The sequence below is a fragment of the Lolium rigidum genome, chromosome 6, assembly GCF_022539505.1.
Source record: "Lolium rigidum isolate FL_2022 chromosome 6, APGP_CSIRO_Lrig_0.1, whole genome shotgun sequence".
Taxonomy (NCBI): Eukaryota; Viridiplantae; Streptophyta; class Magnoliopsida; order Poales; family Poaceae; genus Lolium; species Lolium rigidum.
This window is the reverse complement of record NC_061513.1, coordinates 46,425,464-46,440,310: the sequence shown is the minus strand read 5'-3', so window position 1 is coordinate 46,440,310 and position 14,847 is coordinate 46,425,464.

The window sequence follows — 14,847 nt, the reverse complement described above, 5'->3', positions numbered from 1 at the left end:
TTCAACTGGAGCTTTTCCATCTGAGCATGTTAAGTGCCTCGAAAAAAGTCGTCTTTACGGACTGTTCTGTTTTTGACAGATTCTGCCTTTTATTTCGCATTGCCTCTTTTATCGTGTTTGAGTGGATTTCTTTGCTCCATTAAATTTCAGTATCCTTGGGTAATGTCCAGAAGTGTTGGGAATGATTGTGTCCTTGCTGAACATGTGAATTTTTGATTATGCACTAACTCTCTAATGAGATTGCTTTGAGTTTGGTGTGAATTTTTCAAGGATCAAGAGAGGAGGATGATATAATATGATCAAGAAGAGTGAAAAGTTTAAGCTTGGGGATGCCCCCGTGGTTCTTCCCTGCATATTTCGAGAAGACTCAAGCGTCTAAGCTTGGGGATGCCCAAGGCATCCCCTTCTTCATCAACAACTTATCAGGTCACCTCTAGTGAAACTATGTTTTAATTCCGTCACATCTTATGTGCTTTATTTGGAGCGTCCGTGTGCTTTTATTTTCGTTGTTATTTTAAGTTTTCTTAATAAATCGGATCCTAACATGCTTGTGTGGGAGAGAGACACGCTCCGCTTTTTCATTTGAACACTTGTGTTCTTCGTTTTATTTTTCATGTTCATGGCGAAAGCTGAAAGCCGCTGCACTTATTGTTATTTGGTTGGAAACAGAAATTGCTTCATGTGGTAATTGGTATATTGTCTTGAATAATTTGATGCTTGGCAATTGTTTTGACCTCTTAAGTAGATCATGTTTAAGCTCTTGCATCATGTAGTTTAAACCTATTAGTGGAGAACTACCGTAGAGCTTGTTGAAATTTGGTTTGCATGATTGGTCTCTCTAAGGTCTAGATATTTTCTAGTAAAAGTGTTTGAGCAACAAGGAAGACAAGTGTAGAGCCTTATAATGCTTGCAATATGGTCTTATGTAAGTTTTGTCTGTACTCGGTTTATACTTGTGTTTGCTTCAAACAACCTTGCTAGCCAAAGCCTTGTACTGAGAGGGAATGCTTCTCGTGCATCCAAAACCTTGAGCAAAAACCTATGCCATTTGTGTCCACCATAACTACCTACTATGTGGTATTTTTCTGCCATTCCAAGTAAATACTTCATGTGCTACCTTTAAACAATTCAAAACTTTATTAATCCTTATTTGTGTCAATGTTTTATAGTTCATGAGGAAGTATGCGGTGTTTTATCTTTCAATCTTGTTGGGTAGACTTTCACCAATGGACTAGTGGCATATACATCCGCTTATCCAATAATTTTGCAAAAAGAGCTGGCAACGGGGTGCCCAGCCTCAATTAATAACTTTCATTAATATTTCTCTTCACATGTTTTGCCCTGATTTATCAGTAAGCAACTTAATTTTGCAATAGACACTCCTCCATGGTATGTGAAATGTTGGAAGGCACCCGAGGATTCGGTTAGCCATGGCTTGTGAAAGCAAAAGTTTGGGAGGAGTGTCATCTATAAATAAAACTAAAATACATGTGTAAACAAAAGAGAAGAGGGATGATCTACCTTGCTGGTAGAGATAACGTCCTTCATGGGAGCCGCTCTTTGAAAGTCTGTTTGACAAGGGGGTTAGAATGTCCACTACCATTCGTTGACAACAACAAACACCTCTCAAAACTTTATTTTTATGATTTCAAAACTTGAAAAGCTCTAGCACATGATTTAATCCCTGCTTCCCTCTGCGAAGGGCCTTTCTTTTACTTTATGTTGAGTCAGTTTACCTAGTTCTTTCTATCTTAGAAGCAAACACTTGTGTCAACTGTGTGCACTGATTCTTACATGCTTACTGCTTATTGCACTTATTATATTACTTTGTGTTAACAATTATCCATGAGATATGCATGTTGAAATTTGAAAGAAATTGCTGAAACTTAAATCTTCCTTTGTGTTGCTTCAAAACCTCTTATTAAGAATCTATTGCTTTATGAGTTAACTCTTATGCAAGACTTTTTGATGCTTGTCTTGAAAGTACTATTCATGAAAAGTTTTTACTATATGATTCAGTTGTTTAGTCATTATCTTTTTGTTAGCAAACTATAGACCATTGCTTTGAGTCACTTCATTCATCTCATATGCTTTACAATAGTATTGATCAAGATTATGTTGGTAGCATGTCACTTCGTAAATTATTCTTTTTATCGTTTACCTACTCGAGGGCGAGTAGGAACTAAGCTTGGGGATGCTTGATACGTCTCCAACGTATCTATAATTTCTTATGTTCCATACTAGTTTTATGACAATGCCTACATGTTTTATTCACACTTTATAATGTTTTTATGCATTTTCTGGGACTAACCTATTAACAAGATGCCACAGTGCCAGCCTGTTTTCTGCTGTTTTTTATTTCAGAAAAGTTGGTTTACAAATATTCTCGGAATTGGACGAAACAAAAGCCCACGGCCCTATTTTCCACGGAGTGTTCTAGAAGACCGAAGAAGAGTCGAGGAAGGCCAGCAGGGGGCCCACACCATAGGGCGGCGCGGGGGGCCCCACTGCCGCGCCGACATGTGGGGAGGGAGCCCCCTGGCTCCCCCGACGCTGCCCCTTCGCCTATTTATTCCTTCGTCCCCGAAAACCCTAACACGGTGAGCCGAAATACGAGAACAGTTCCATAGATGCCGCCGCCATCAACCCTAACTCGGGGGGTTCAGAAGATCTCCTCCGGCACCCTGCCGGAGAGGGGCATCATCACCGGAGGGCTCTACATCACCATGCCCGCCTCCGGACTGATGCGTGAGTAGTTCATCCTTGGACTATGGGTCCATAGCAGTAGCTAGATGGTTGTCTTCTCCTATTGTGCCATCATGTTTAGATCTTGTGAGCTGCCTATCATGATCAAGATCATCTATTTGTAATGCTACATGTTGTGTTTGTTGGGATCCGATGAATATGGAATACTATGTCAAGTTGGTTATTGATCTATCATATATATGTTGTTTATGATCTTTCATGCTCTCTGTTGCTAGTAGAGGCTCTGGCCAAGTTGATACTTGTAACTCCAAGAGGGGGTATTTATGCTAGATAGTGGGTTCATGTCTCCATTGAATCTGGGGGAGTGACAACAACCCCTAAGGTTGTGGATGTGCTGTTGCCACTAGGGATAAAACATCAATGCTTTGTCTAAGGATATTTGTATTGTTTACATTACGCATAGTACTTAATGCAATTGTCTCGTTGTTTGCAACTTAATACTCGGAAGGGGTGCGGATGCTAACCCGAAGGTGGACTTTTTAGGCATAGATGCATGCTGGATGGCGGTCTATGTTCTTTGTCGTAATGCCCTAAGTAAATCTCATAGTAGTCATCATGATATGTATGTGCATTGTTATGCCCTCTCTATTTGTCAATTTCCCAACTATAATTTGTTTACCCAACATGTTATTTATCTTATTGGAGAGACATCACTAGTGAACTGTGGACCCCGGTCCATTCTTTTACATATGAAATACAACCTACTGCAATCATTGTTCTCTTGTTTTCTACAAGCAAACATTATTTTCCACACCATACGTTTAATCCTTTGTTTTCAGCAAGCCGGTGAGATTGACATCCTCACTGTTAAGTTGGGGCGAAGTAGTTTGATTGTGTTGTGCAGGTTCCACGTTGGCACCGGAATCCCTGGTGTTGCGCCGCACTACACTCCTTCACCAACAACCTTCACGTGATCTTCATCTCCTACCGGTTCGATAACCTTGGTTTCTTACTGAGGGAAAACTCGCTACTGTACTCATCATACCTTCCTCTTGGGGTTCCCAACGGACGTGTGCTTTACCGTCACAAGCATGCCACCTTAGGGATTCGCATGGTAAACATAATAACAAGTAATACACCTTGCAGATAAATACCAACCTCATATATATGATCAAGCAATATAGGTTCAGTACTGGAATCATGTCACTCGGGCCCTAGTAACAATTATTAAACATAGGAAAGGTGTACCAACACTCATACAATAATATCTTCAATACGAACACCTAAAATCTCGATACATATGGAGGATTACATGAACAATATCATCCGAAAGCTAGCCACCTCTTAAGCCTACAGTGAACTACTCACTGATGGTGATGGAGAGTAAGTCTGTGATGGTTGGTGATGACGGGGTGGCGGTGTGATGATGAAGAATCCCTCAAAAATCCTTTTCCACGGGGTGGAGAGCAGGATCAATCTACCCCCAAAACGAAGATCGTGGCCTTGGCAGCGCTCTGCTTTACGAAACGTCGTATCCTTCTAGGCGTAGGTTTTTAGGGTATATAAGGCACCACGCGAAGGGGGGAGGTGAGACGACGACCGAGGGCGAACGGGCCTGGGCAGCGCACCCAAAGAGTTAGGGCGCACCACCTGGCCTCGTTCGGGCCTCGTGGCTCCCCTATCGCGATCCAAAGCTCCAGGTCCCTTATTTCAGTGAAAAACTTTCGTTATATTTTTCCCCGATTTTATTTCCTGCGAAAACTTGAAAAATGAGACTTTGCTGAAAACAGCATCAGATTCAACAGTTTTTATCCAAGTATGGTGAGATTCCGGAGTAATTTATTGAGCAGAGTGCTTGGAAAAGTAGATACATTGGAGATGTATCAACTCCCCCAAGCTTAGCTCGTTGTTTGTCCTCAAACAACTCAAACACAGTGTAGAAGCGATAAAATACTTTGACAAGACCTTTGCTCTATGCATGCATAAACAATTTAACATCGCAAGTATTCGATACATAGCTTCGCAAATGAATGACAAAGTGTTACTAAATATGCACTATGTTCATGTTCCTTTGTCTATGCATGGTGTAAAGGATGTAATATATGCCATCGCTATTTGGACTAGATTAACTGGTAGTAGCAAAAAAGTAAAGTTCTAGCATCGCATTTGATTGAATCATGACCAAGGTTGTTGAGACCTTTTGATTCTTTCAGATATTGACTAGTAATTTCATCATACTTGCATTGCAAAACCAAATAATGCGAGGATGTCGTATCCTTCCAGTCCTTTAACATACAGACTCTCATAGAGGACTGATACATGAGTAAGAAGCTAGTATTTTTCGTTGATCGTAAGGTGGAATGGCAAGGTAGGTGTTTTTCTTATTAGCTTTAACACCTTATGAGTGGAAGGGGTGCATCTCCTTTTAGCATATAAGTGCAAGTCAGCGGGCACTTTTTGTTTTAGCCCTTTCTATCTTCAAAGCAGCCAACTCATTAGGTTCTATCTCTTCTCCTTATTTCCTCATTTTTTTTCCAATCTCTCATTTTTTCACTCTTCTAATTTAGGATGCTCTTTGCTGAAATTTCACCATGATTAGGCATGGCTTTTGTTAGCGGATCATTGCTCTACTATAGGTCATCCATGCCGCATGTACAAAGGACGAAAGAATATAGATATCTCTACTATAGGTCATCCATACGGGGACAACATGAACAACAAACGGCGAGCATCCTCCTAACTCTCTCTCACTTTTTTCTCTAAATCTTTTTCTTTCTTTTCCTTCTATTTTCGCTTTTCTCTTTTTCTTTTCTTTCTCTAGGATGTGGCTCAATGGTTTAGGGCTAAAAAGAACAATGGTTGGTCAACCAAATATACTATCAACCGACTTATATATGTTTCAACGATGAGTTCTGCCATTTAAATGGCTAGACTGTCACACAGACATCAACCTTCATATTTTAAAGATACATAGGAATATAATTCATCATTGAATATGTGCCAAGTCTGCAATTACAATCATGATGGGATGCATAGACTTTACTCAAAACCACTATCTCTGAATCATGTATAAATAGCATTCCACAATAATATCTCACTTGCATCATAAATGGAGAAGGGAACACAAAGATAGTAGACATCTAATATCACTTTCCCAAGTATTGATGAAACTATGCATAAGTATTTGCTATCGTTAAATTCCATACATGAATATAGCAAAGGTGTCATACCTCTTTTATCGATCCTCGCATACAGTTTCATCATCATTGTTTTTTCTCTCCCTACTGGAACTGTGCAACAAGCTCAAATATAGAATTAAGAGATTTCGATTTGGTTCACTCTAAGCATCTCATTCTTATAGTTGCAACCTTAAAAATATGATGTCAATAAGGTGTATCACGTGGTTGTGATCCATATAAAATCATAGCATTCATTTTGGACCCATAGAAAATTCAACTAGCCACTTTTAGTGATGAAAAACAACATATGTCAATAAATTCCAGCAACTGTGCAACCCTTTTTAGCCCCACTTAAACATTCCAGGATGTTTTTCCAATTTTCATGAGAGTAGGGAATGAAAAGTTTTAAATGCTTGCAAAAGTGGCTCCCCTACCGAATGCCGGAGGACAACGACGAGTGAGCTCCCCTACTCCAAGGAGGAGCCAAAAGAGCCAAGGAGGGAAGACGGCGTGGTTTTTATTATCTATTTGTTTTTTCGTATTTTTTTCTACTTTTCATACGTGTTTTTATTATCTATGTTTATTTGTATGTGTTTGTGTCGTGTCAATGGGTTTATGTAATGCTACTATCCTGTTATATTTTATCTATGTGGTTATAGTTCGTAAAAAAAATTGTCTAATTAAAGTTTGCATACTTTTATCTGTAGAAGTTTTCATTTTATTTGGCCTAAGTTGGATGAATAGCTCGTGCAAACTAAGGCTTCTCAGTATTTGGCCTATTTCATTTTATTTGGTCTTAGATGGCCTAAAATTTATTGATGTTTATTTTGTAGTTATAGGACAATCCACATTTTTCGTACAGACACAAAATTAGTTGCAATGGATGAAGGGTTCGTTGCATGGAAAAAAAATCTACCGTGAACAAGAACAAAACCAAGATCCAATCTAGGAAGAGCCAAGATCTAATCTATGCAGATCGGAGCAACGAGAGAGATGACAGACTAACCCTCCAAGATCCAAATCCTTACGAGATCAGATCTCGTGGTTGATGTAGTCAATCGTCCCGGTGCTGCAATACGGTAGCACTTCCGTACTCGGTCGCACGTACGGTGTCGATGAAGTCCTTCCTCTCCCCGTTCTAGCGGGCAGCGGAGGTGTGGTAGATCCCCTCGGAATCCCAGCAGCACGACGGCGTGGTGGTGGAGGTGGAGGAGAAATTCCTGCAGGGTTTCGCCAAGCCTGCGCAGGAAGAAGGAGAAGGGAGAGAGGGGCGGCTAGGGTTTGGGGAATGATGTGCTGCGCCCCAGCCCTCCCCTCCCTCTTATATAGGCGTGGGGGGATGCCTTGGTGAAAGGATCGTATGCCGCACCTAGAGGGGGGGGGGTGAATAGGTGCTAACCAATTTTTAGTTCTTTTTCAATTTAGGCTTGACACGAAAGGTAAATTCTCTAGATATGCAACTAAGTGAATTTACCTATATGACAAGGATATCAACTAAGCAGGATATAGCTACGCAATAGTAGATAGAGTGGGATAGAGGTAACCGAGAGTGGAACACGCGATGACACGGAGATGATTCCCGTAGTTCCCTTCCTTTGCAAGAAGGTACGTCTACGTTTGGAGGAGTGTGGTTGCTACGCAAGCCAAACCAACAGACCACGAAGGCTTCACTCGGATCTCCCGTGAGCAACGCCACGAAGGCCTAGCCCACTTCCACTAAGGGATTTCCTCGAGGCGGAAACCGGGCCTTTACAAAGTTCTTGGGGCACACATCCACAACCAAATTGGAGGCTCCCAAATCCGTAACAATACAACAATCAACAACAACACATCAACAACAAATCAACTAGGGAACCAAATAGGAACACTAGCATGAGATCCCTCAAACAATAGAGGGGGAAATGAAGAACGCTTCGATGAGGATGTAGATCGGTGTCTTCTCCTTCGAATCTCCAAAGATCAAGAGCTTTGGTTGGGGGAGGAAGGAGATCTTGCAAATCTTGACTTTCTTGAGGTGGCTCTAATGGAGGTGGCTTGGCAGATTTCTTGTGTAATGATTGAGCAAGCAACCAAGGTAGAAGAAGGGGGGTATTTATACCCCCTCCCAAAATTGAGCCGTTGCTGCTTCCGGGGGGCCGGATAATCCGCCCTAAGTAAGGGCCGGATAATCCGCCCCCTCCCCCGGATAATCCGGCCATCGGGACAAAAGTGTGACATTGTCCGGCCAAATGTCCGGCCCATGTACTGATTCACATTTCTTCCAGTCCTTAGCCAAAAACGAGGGGCCGGATATTTCCAAAATATCCGGCCCGGATAATCCGGCCCTGGTACAATACCGGGACATTATCCGGGCAAATGTCCGGCCCCCATACTGCGCTGCTTTCCCTCGAATACTTAGCCAAAATCAGGGGGCCGGATATTTCAACAATATCCGGCCTGGATTATCCGGCCTGGCCACATTTTTCCTGTTAACTTTTGACAGACCGACCAAATCCAACACACACAAATATGAAACTGTGTAATCCCTGTACCACTTAATCAAACATTAGTGTATCACATATATTGACATCAAACACACAAAACATAATGCAAGAGATGTTCTTTCAATCTCCCCTTTTTGGTGTTTGATGACAATATACGGATTTGCCAAGGAATCACAATAGAGACAAGCATGATGGCAAGACATAGAGGCACTCCCCTACATGTGTGCATATAAGTAATTTGCATTTGAATACAAATACACAACACATAGGAGTATGGTGCCTCAACACAAGAGATATCCAACATGAGCTCTAACAAAAGACATTGACACATATGAAGTTGAGATAGGAAGCAAGAAATCATACCCATGTGTAGATATATAATGCGGAGATATAGCATCACACACAATGTAATATCCTTGATCTCAACAAATAGAAATCCGAAAACCATAACAATGTCTCACACCACATAGCACATAGTTTTGAACGGCAAACAAACCAAATAGTTCAACTAAAAAGGAAACACAAGCAATATAAGAATGATAAACGCATATGCGTGTGCCCAAACCATGCAAATCCCCGAGAATCCTAATAGAACACTTCTCCCCCTTTGGCATCGAGACGCCAAAAAGGGGACAAGCGCGATGCTACACGTCCCATGGGAATCACTCGGAGGCATCATCATCATCGGACTCGTATGGCACTTCCTCTTCTTCTTCCTCATCAGTGTCAGGTGCATCCGGAGAGCGGCGAGAGGTGTTGGACCTTTGAAGGCAATCATCAAGATCACTCCATGGAACTCGTGCCGAGTGCCAACCACCGTAACCCTGGTGAGCTGGAGGCCGAGGCGGGGGTCCTTGATCACCACTAAGCTTGTGAAGAATAACCGCCGAGTATGCTTAATCTCAGAACGCTCTCGGCTAGCTGCATAGTTCTCCTTATGGATCTCAATGTTCATGCAAAGGATATGGCGCTGGAACCAACTAAGCCGGGTCACTTGCTTCCTCATAGCCGGGACATCACGATGACGAGCAGGAGCAAAACCACTAGAACGAGCATCACCCATGAAGGAGTCAGGAGCAGGAACAACTGAAGAGACTGGCTTAACCTTGTAGGCCTTCTTGACATGGTGCGTCACCAACGGGTACCCACTCAAATCTTCACCAACCACAGCCACGAGTTGTTGATGAGAAGCTGGATGTAAGGAGCATAGGGTATGGAGGTCCGGGAGACCATGGCATCATGGATCTCATGGAAGATAAAATCCATGATATCAAGAGTGAAGTTCCGTTCCTCATTCCCATCACGAGCACACTTATAGCTGAGGTGCATAAGGTTCACAAGGACTCCTCGGAGAGCATCATTGTTACCACCACTTGGGCAAATGGTTGCCCGAAAGAACCGAAGCAGCTGATTGTATATGGGAAGCAGCCCCTTAGTATAACCAATTTTCCCTGCTGAGGTATAGAGCTGCGCAAGAGCATTCTTATCTGTCTGTTGTGGTCCATGAAGACGACGACCCCCCTCAACAGGAACTCCAAGAAAACCAGCAAATTGGCGTAGAGTGGCACTGCAGTGAGAGGAGCCAGTCATCCATTCCATAGTGTGTTCCTCATCTTTCTTGATCGCCAAAGTGGCAAAGAATTGCTTCACCAAATCTGGGCTATAGTCACATTGAATCTTCATGATATCATGCAAACCCAACCTTCCAGCTACCCAGATGGCATCTTCAAAGTGATCGTTTTCAGCCAGAATGTCCACATCAATAGCTTGCATGGGTCTCAGCTTCTTCATGGGCTCATAGATGTCCTTGTAGATGAATTCCTGCTCAATGCACCAGTATCTCCTGCCCTCAATCTCTTCATCCCTTGGGACATCTTCATACCAGTTCTTCATGCGAATAGCGGAATACGAGACTGGGTCCATGGCCTTGTAGTTCTCCCTCTCTTCCTTGTTCTTCCGCCTTGAAGCGACGGACTTGCGAGGTGCATTGGTTGCAAACTCGTCACTTGATCGATCATGCCTTGAGCGTCTCCGACCACCCCGAGAAGCACCACCTGTGAGAAGCAAAGGCGGGTAGCAAAGGAAAGGTAATGCTCATAAGTCATGTAAGATACAGTAATACACTCGAGAAGCATGCTATAAGTCGGTACAAATCTAGACATGATAGATTGAAGCGAAAGCGCATTGGCGATGAAGCTCCAGGCCGGATAATCCGGGGTCCCCTGGGGGCGGATAATCCGGCCTGGCCGGATAATCCGGCCGGCTCGGGGGGCGGATAATCCGGCCCTGCGAGATGTGCAGTTTTCCAATCAAAAACTTGTCTAAGACTAGATCGGCCTCATAGCATGCAAGAGGAGTACACTACACACGATTTGGAACAACTAGACACCAATTCCACCAAGAAAATAGCACATATAAAACACAACATCTAGGGTTAGAGATTGTGAATCATACCCACATCCATTGTGGAAACCGCTTGGAGGAGAAGGTAGCTAGGGAGGAGATCCACCCGATCCACCCAAGAACACCGAGAGGGGGCGGACGGAGCGACTCCGGCGAGGAGGAGGAACTCCGGCGGCTTGAGGAGGAAGAAGGGGGGCACGTGGGGGAACTGATTGGTATGCCAACCGTTCACCCCGCGGCCTCCCTTAGTCTTCCCGCAAATCGCCCAGGCCGGATAATCCGGCCCAAAGTGAGGGCGGATAATCCGGCCCGGCCGGATATTCCGGGGCGCCAGGGGGGCGGATTATCCGGTGTTCTGGAAGATTCCAGAATACCGTAAATCCAGCCTATCTTTAGTTGGATATTTGCGAACCCATATGTGATGCAATAAACTATCACGTCACATATGAGATGCATATTTACCAATAAGATGGGGCAACCTAGATCATCCGACCGAGAAACCTCAAACTCCAAGTTTTTACCAAACATGACAAATGAGCAAGATGGAAGTGGCTTATTGGAGAGAGTAGGCTTAGGTTTAGAGGGTTCAAACTGTTAATGGTACATGATCACTCAAGTTTGCAAGATATGAGCAAATAAGGCCAAACTTGAGTGATTTCCCATAAGAACATGGAGTTGTCAAATAAAAGGCAGTAAGACCCAAATAACTCCAACTCTTCACAAAGAAGAGTGTGGTGGCCTAGGCCACCATGTATGAGTGTTGTGGCATGGCACCGCGAAGATATATCTTGGGTCCAAGCCACTACTCATCATTGAAGCTCACATATCAACATATGATATAAAGAGAATGATTTCTTAATGTTGGCATTATGGGGGAGGGATAGCTCAATAATTTAAACCGCACTCCCCCTATTTCCATGCCCACATCTAAACCAAATAAAGTTTTGAGACGAAAGTGTGTTTGCAAGATGGTCAAGCTATACTCCTTGAATCAATGATATTTAGCTCATTCCTCAAATAAGAGAACCTTGCTTCATCAAGAGGCTTCGTGAATATATCGGCAAGTTGATCTTTGGTAGGAACATAGATAAGCTCAATATCACCCCGGGCAACATGATCCCTAATGAAATGATTCCGGATCTCAATATGCTTCGTTCTTGAATGTTGCACCGGATTATAGGCAATCTTGATGGCACTTTCATTGTCACATAATAGAGGCACTTTGTCACAAATGACACCGTATTCCTTTAAAGTTTGCCTCATCCATAACAATTGAGTGCATCCACTTGCGGCGGCAACATATTCGGCTTCGGCGGTGGAGAGAGATATACAATTTTGCTTCTTAGAAGACCAACATACCAAGGACCTACCAAGGAATTGGCAAGCCCCGGAAGTTGATTTCCTATCATCCTTGTCACCCGCCCAATCCGTATCGGTATAACCATTGAGAATAAAACTTGAGCCTTTGGGGTACCAAATACCATATCTTGGGGTATCAACCAAATATCGAAAGATTCTTTTGAGAGCCATCATGTGGCTCTCTTTAGGAGAAGCTTGATACCTTGCACACACACCAACACTCAACACTATGTCCGGTCTAGATGCACAAAGGTAAAGCAAGGATCCAATCATGGAGCGATATACCTTTTGATCCACCTCTTTACCATTGGGATCTAGTGCAAGATGACATTTGGTAACCATAGGAGTGGCCACACCCTTCATCTCGGTCATCTTGAACCTCTTGAGCATGTCTTGGAGATATTTTGCTTGGTTGATGAAGGTTCCTTCCCTCAATTGCTTGATCTCAAAATCAAGGAAGAACTTCATCTCTCCCATCATAGACATCTCAAACCTATCGGTCATAAGCTTTGAGAATTCATCATTGAAAGCTTTGTTAGTAGATCCAAATATAATATCATCAACATATAATTGGCAAACGAAAAGCTCCCCATTGACCCTCTTAGTAAAAAGAGTGGGGTCGATTAGCCCAACATCAAACCCACGGTCTACCAACAATTCCTTAAGGTGCTCGTACCAAGCTCCGGGAGCTTGTTTGAGACCATAAAGTGCTTTATCAAGCTTGTAGACATGGTTAGGAAAGTTGAGATCCTCGAACCCCGGGGTTGCTTAACATAAACCTCTTCATGCAAAGGACCATTAAGAAAAGCACTTTTCACATCCATTTGTTGTAACTTAAAGTTATGATGCGAAGCATAAGCAAGAAGGATACGGATGGACTCAAGGCGAGCCGGGGAGCATAGGTTTCTCCAAAGTCAATACCCTCAACTTGAGAGAACCCTTGAGCCACCAATCTTGCCTTGTTCCTCACAACATTTCCAAACTCATCTTGCTTGTTCTTGAAAATCCATTTAGTGCCTATAACATTGCGGCACTCCTTAGGCTTCTTTACTAGAGTCCACACTTTGTTGCGCTTGAAGTTGTTGAGTTCTTCATGCATAGCTTCCAACCAATCCGAATCTTCAAGGGCTTCAAATACTTTCTTGGGTTCCACTAAGGAGATATAAGCATGATGATGGCTAAAGTTCGCCAATTGCCTTCTTGTGGAAACCTTTGCCCTTACATCACCAAGAACCTTGTCATGAGTGTGTCCACGAAGCTCGAGGTTCCTTTCTCTTCTTGCTAGACGACGGGCCTCGATCTCCTCCTTGGTCTTTCTAGGCCTTGGAGGTGTCACTTGATCAACTTGATCATTTGGGTCCCCGTCTTGACCTTGAACTTGAGCTTCCTCAATTGCTTGGGGTTGCTCAATCTCATGTGCTTGATCTTGAACAATGTTAGGAGAAGGGCAAGAGTTGATTGGTTCCTCATTGGAGCCATTGTGAGTGATTGGTTGATCTTGACCTTGATCTTGTCCTTGATCTTGCACATAAGAGGGAGAGTCTTGTTCTTGTTCTTGGGTTGGTGCATCATTTGCTTCACTAGGTAAGGTTTGTTGATGTTGAGAAGATGAGGGCTCCACCGTGGTAGAGCATAGTTCTTCCCGAGACGCCACACCGTGTCCCTCAATGGGGCGGAAAAATCCCACACCCATTCTTACTATGGCATCTTGAGGTATTTCATCACCTGCACAAACATCAACTTGCCCCACTTGGGAGCCATCATTTTCTTCGAACTTCACACTACAAGATTCAATGATAATCCCGGAGGATACATCAAAGATTCTATAAGTGTGAGATTCGGCACCGTAACCAACAAATATACCCTCCAAAGCTTTAGGAGCGAATTTAGATAAACGAACTCCTTTGATTTTGTAGAAACACTTACACCCGAACACCTTGAAGTATGAGATATTAGGCTTGTTCTCGGTGAGTATTTCATATGGAGTCTTGTTCAAGCCCTTGCGGAGATAGAGCCGGTTGGAGGAGTGACAAGCTGTGGAGATGGCTTCGGCCCAAAAGTTATAGCGGGATTTATACTCCGCCATCATAGACCTTGCCATATCCATAAGAGTCCGGTTCTTCCTCTCCGCAACACCATTTTGTTGAGGGGTGTAAGCGACGGAATATTGATGACGAATCCCCTCATCACTAAGAAAATCATTGAGTGTGTAGTTCTTGAACTCGGAGCCGTTGTCACTTCTTATTGCCATAATGAGGAGGTTGTGTTGGCGTTGCACCTCGGTGGCAAAGTCAATGAATATTTGTTGAGTCTCATCTTTCGTCTTGAGAAAGTAGACCCAAGTGTATCTTGAGTAGTCATCGACAATCACCAAGCAATGTTTCTTCGCACCAAGACTTGCATGAGTAACGGGACCAAAGAGATCCACATGAAGGAGCTCCAAGATCCTCTTGGAAGAGATAATGGTCTTGCTTGGATGCGGAGAGTCATGCATTTTGCCTTCAACACAAGCCCTACAAACACGATCTTTGGCAAAAGACACATTTTCCATTAGTCCCACAATATGGTTCCCCTTGTGAAGACTTTGCAAAGTTCTCATGTTGACATGGGCTAGGCGGCGATGCCACAACCAACCCACGTCCGCCTTTCCGAATAGGCACATCGCACTTGACGTGGTGGTCCCCGAAAAGTCCACCACATACAAGTTGTGTTCGCGA